The following is a 5,493-nucleotide window of genomic DNA, read 5'->3' on the forward strand; positions in this document are numbered from 1 at the left end:
CTGGTGCCATCACACTGCAACCTCTGCCATACACTCTAGTTTTATTGCAGGAATTAGCCCTGCTGCAAAGCATTGCATCAAAAATTGTACTTAAACGCCCCTGTTAAACAGGGGCAGAAAAATTGGGCCTTAGGCACTGGTGCCATCACACTGCAACCTCTGCCATATACTCTAGTTTTATTGCAGGAATTAGCCCTGCTGCAAAGCATTGCATCAAAAATTGTACTTAAACGCCCCTGTTAAACAGGGGCAGAAAAATTGGGCCTTAGGCACTGGTGCCATCACACTGCAACCTCTGCCATATACTCTAGTTTTATTGCAGGAATTAGCCCTGCTGCAAAGCATTGCATCAAAAATTGTACTTAAACGCCCCTGTTAAACAGGGGCAGAAAAATTGGGCCTTAGGCACTGGTGCCATCACACTGCAACCTCTGCCATACACTCTAGTTTTATTGCAGGAATTAGCCCTGCTGCAAAGCATTGCATCAAAAATTGTACTTAAAGTGGTTCTGCACTCATAATAATAAAATGATCCCATTCTGTTGCCTCTATATCGCACATTTTATAATGCCACATTTTTCCTATTTTTTATTAATATACCTTGTGTAATTTTTCCTTTTAAAAATTCCTCCCTGCGGCGATGGGCGGTCTCTTGCGGGGATCAGCATCACTTCCTGTTGACCCCCGCACTGTCTCCTGGGATCTCGTCCAAGTAATCCCAGGAGACATTGCGGCTCATGCAGCCGAAATCTCGCGAGATTTCGAGGACGTGACGTCATCACGCCGGCCACGTTTGGAGGGCGATTTGAATTTCGCCATTGTTCTCCAGGGCAAACAGGTAAACATTACCAGTTTTACCTGAGAACAAGAGGCGAACGGACTCCACGCGGTACAGCTGCCCCAGACACAAGCTCAGAGGTAAGTAATCTTATTGTCTTTACAAATTTTTAAATTGCACTGTAATTATATCACAATGCTTTGTATGTGTGTGTGTGTATATATATATATATATATATATATATATATATATATATATATATAAATGTGTGTCATTTTTTTTTTATATTTATTTTTTACTGTTAAATGTTATGTCAATGTTAGTTTTAATTTAGAATATAAACAACCGTAAATTTTTGTTTTATTTTGTCTTTATTTTTTATTTTTATTTTTTTGATCGAATTTTTTTATTTTAATTTTTTATTTTTTTTTTATTTTTTTTTAATCGTATTTTTTTTTTTCGGTTGCTGTTATATTAGATTGTTTTAAAAAAAATCGAAATGTATAATCAAGAATTGGCTCTATCTATGTCTAAAATTATATATATATATATATATATATATATATATATATATATATATATATATATATATATTTTTTTTTTTATCATGTTCATAATTTTAATTTTTTATATTTGTATTGTAATTTATTATTTTTTAGAACACACGTATACATTTTTTAAAATTATTTTTATTTATTTTAGAATATATACGTCAACCATTTTTTTTTTTGTTTAACCCATTTATTTGTTTTTATTTAACTATGTTTGTTAATTCGATCTCAATGTTATATTTTAATTCTTGATTTTACTTTAATAATGTGTAATTTTAAAAATATATATATATTATTTAATAATTTATTTTTTAGTCTTTTATTTTTTTTACATTAATTTATATGTTAGGAAATTTTTTTAAAAATATTTTTTAATTGTCTTCTCAGATTTTATATAGTACTCTGATTGTGCCTTTTAAATTGAAGATCTTTATCATTGTCAATCAAAACCTTCAATTATAAGGTAAGTTCCAACTTTTTTTTTTTTTATATATTTTTTTTTGGCTGCGTTTATACTTTTATTTTTTGCATTAATACTTTAAAAAATGTTATTTTTAAAATATTTTGCTAACTACAAAAATTATTAAAAAGCCATTTTTATAATTTTTTTTTTTTTTTTTTATCCTTTTTTTTTTTTATAACATAATTATTAAACTTTACTAATGTATTTTTATTTTATATTTTTTTCCTTTCAGTTAACGAACTACTGCATAGAAAATTCTGTGACCGATTTCTTAGCTGTTTAATCTACATCGGATTCAAGTAAGTTATTTAACCACTTAATAACCGGCCCATAGCCGAATGACGGCTTTAGGGCGGTTTCTTAACTGTGCGAGGCCGTCATATGATGTCCTCCCAGAATTCCGCTCTCGCGCACCCCCTGGGGCGCGCACTCGAGAGCATCCGTGACCGCCGGGTCCACAGGACCCGGCGCATCACGGATCACGGTAAACGGCCGCTCGTCGCGGCCGTTTACCAGGTGATCGCTCCGTCAAATGACGGAGCGATCACTTGTAAACAAACCGGCGTCATGTTATGACGCCGGTTCCTCCCTCCCCCTCTCTGTACCGATCGGAACAGCGGAGGGGGAGGAGATCGGTGTCAGCAGCGATGTGGGCTGCATCTGCAGTGCTCACATCGCTGCTCACCGAAAATTAACCCCTCAATTCCCTGCAAATACTCTGCAATACCCTGCCATTACCCTGCATTACCCTGCATTACCCTGCAATACCCTGCAACGCTCTGCAACACCCGCCAATACCCTGCAACACTCTGCATCACCCACCAATACCCTGAAACACTCTGCAATGCTCTGCAACACCCGCCAATACCGTGCAATGCTCTGCAACACCCTCCAATATCCTGCAATGCTCTGCAATGCAATACTCTGCAACGCCATACTCTGAGATACCCTGCAATACCCAGCCATAGACACCCCCCCCCCCTCCCGCCGCCCTCCGGTGCTTCTACCGACTCGCCAATACTATCAAATCCAGAATCTTTTTTTTTTTTTTTTTTTTTTTCAGGCTTCCCAGCTTAGAGGTGAGATGCGGGGTCTTATTGACCCCACATCTCACTGTAAAGAGGACCTGTCATGCCATATTCCTATTACAAGGGATGTTTACATTCCTTGTAATAGGAATAAAAGTGATCAAAAAATTTATTTTTGGTTAAAAAAATGTCAAACTAAAATAAATAAAGTAAAATGAACAATAACATTTTTTTTTTTTTTTTTTTTAAAGCGCCCCTGTCCCCATGTGCTCGCATGCGGAAGCGAACGCATACGTAAGTCCCGCCCACATATGAAAACGGTGTTCAAACCACACATGTGAGGTATCGCTGCGTACGTTGGAGCGAGAGCAATAATTCTAGCCCTAGACCTACTCTGTAACTCAAAACATCTAACCATTAAAAAAAAAATTTAATCGTCGCCTATGGGGATTTTTAAGTAGCGACGTTTGTCGCCATTCCACGAGCCGGTGCAATTTTGAAGAGTGACATGTTAGGTATCGATTTACTCGGTGTAACTTCATCTTTCACATTATGCAAAAATTGGGCTAACTTTACTGTGTTTTTTATTTTTTTTTTAAGCACAAAACTGTTTTTTTTCCAAAAAAAAGCATTCGAAAATTTGCTGTGCAAATACCGTGCGAGATAAAAAGTTGCAACAACCACCATTGTATTCTCCAGGGTCTTTGCTAAAAAAAGGTTTATAATGTTTTGGGATTCGATGTAATTTTCTAGCAAATAAATGATGATTTTTACATGTAGGAGAGAAATGTCAGAATTGTCCTGGGTGCTCCAGAACGCCTGATGGCGCTCCATGCATGTTGGGCCTCTGTATGTGGCCACGCTGTGTAAAAGTCTCACACATGTGGTATCGCCATACTCGGGAGTAATAGCAGAATGTGTTTTGGGGTGTAATTTGTGGTATGCATATACTGTGTGAGAAATAAACTGATAATATGACAATTTTGTTAAAAAAGAAAAAAAAATCTTGATTTTGCAAAGAATTGTGGGAAAAAATGACAACTTCAAAAAACTCATCATGCCTCTTACTAAATACATTGGAATGTCTTCTTTCCAAAAAGGGGTCATTTGGGGGGTATTTGTACTTTTCTGGCATGTTAGGGTTTCAAGAATTTAAATAGGCCGTCAGTACTTCAGGTGTGATCAATTTTCAGATATTGGCACCATAGCTTGTGGACTCTATAACTTTCACAAAGACCAAATAATATCCACCAATTTGTACTTATTTTTACCAAAGATATGTAGTGGTATAAATTTTGGCCAAAATATATGAAGAAAAAATTACTAATCTGCTAAATTTTATAACAGAAATCAAGAAAAATTCATTTTTTTACAGAATTTTCTGTATTTTTTCTTTTATAGCACAAAAAATAAAAAACCCAGCGGTGATTAAATACCACCAAAAGAAAGCTCCATTTGTGTGAAAAAAAAAGGACAAAAATTTCATATAGGTCCAGTGTTGCATGACTGAGTAATTGTCATTCAAAATGTGAGAGCACCGAAACCTGAAAATTGGTCTGGTTGTTAAGGGTGTTTAAGTGCCCAGTGGTCAAGTGGTTAATGCATTAAAAAAATGTGTGTATGTGTCTGTAAACCACTTTGCGCCCGCTTTATAGCCAATAGATGGCTGCAGAGCGGACGCTAAGACCCCTTTCACACTGTGGCGGTTTTCATGCGTTACAGCGGTAAAAATAGCACCTGTGTAGCGCCTGAAAAAACTGGCCTCTTTCACCACAGTGTTATGGGTTCACATTGCAGCGATGCGGGAACGCCGCAAATCCGTGGCGGGTTCCCGCATTGCATACCTCCCGGCGGCAGTTCACACTGCCCTATGCGAACTGCTGGGAGTGTCAGTGAAACATCAATGACACCCCCAGATCAGTTCGCATATCGCAGTGCGATCTGCAAACTCGGACAGGAATCGGATCGCATGGTGTGAACACCCATGCGATCCGATTCTGCTGCAGACCAAAAAAAGGGTCCCGTGCGAGTTTGGGGCGGGTGCGATGCGAATTCAGCCATACTATCTGTATGGCTGAACTCGCATTGCACATCGATCGGATGTGATTTGCACTGCAAGGCGGTGCGAATCACATCCAGTTCTTGTATCCGCAGCAGTGTGAACCCAGCCTGAAAGCCGGAGGGCTTTCACACTGGAGCGTTGCGCTAGCAGGATGCTGAAAAAAGTCCTGCTAGCCGCATCTTCTGAGCGATGAAGGAGCGGTGTATTAACCGCTCATACCCATCGAAATCAATGGGACAGCGCGACTTTGTTCATTTATAGCACAAATGAAATAGAAAAAAAAAAACACAGGTGATCATACAAGAGCAAAAGACAGTTCTACTTGTGTGAAACAATCTAAATAAGAAAAGTTCGATTTGGTGTTACATGCCTGAGTAATTGTCGTTCAAAGTGTGAGAGCAACGAAAGCTCAAAATTGGTCTGGGCAGGAGGGGTGTTTAAGTGCCCAGTAGGCAAGTGGTTAACGCACTATAAACACGTTTATGTTCTTGTACTGTTTTTGTTGTTTGGTTTGCTTTTATTTTTAATAATTTTTATTTTTATTTTTTATCCCATAGATTCAAAAGACAAGTGGAATTGATTATTCAAAGCCATGCCAAAAATTAAATATT

The 5,493-nt window shown here is 37.7% G+C and overlaps 1 long non-coding RNA gene across 1 annotated transcript in view; it reads left to right on the forward strand.

Moving 5' to 3' along the window:
* The first annotated feature begins 1,646 nt into the window (after window positions 1–1,646).
* Window positions 1,647–5,493, forward strand: part of LOC143939990 (uncharacterized) — a 3,905-nt gene continuing 58 nt past the window's right edge. Inside the window, exons 1-3 of the long non-coding RNA XR_013263784.1 lie at window positions 1,647–1,792; window positions 2,025–2,091; window positions 5,440–5,493. The exon at window positions 5,440–5,493 is cut by the window's right edge and continues 58 nt beyond it. This is a non-coding gene — a long non-coding RNA (uncharacterized LOC143939990). The remainder of the gene's footprint in view (window positions 1,793–2,024; window positions 2,092–5,439) is intronic.

The sequence above is a fragment of the Lithobates pipiens genome, unplaced genomic scaffold (assembly GCF_037356315.1).
Source record: "Lithobates pipiens isolate NorthernLeopardFrog02 unplaced genomic scaffold, aLitPip1_a1.2 Scaffold_3, whole genome shotgun sequence".
NCBI classification, from domain to species: domain Eukaryota; kingdom Metazoa; phylum Chordata; class Amphibia; order Anura; family Ranidae; genus Lithobates; species Lithobates pipiens.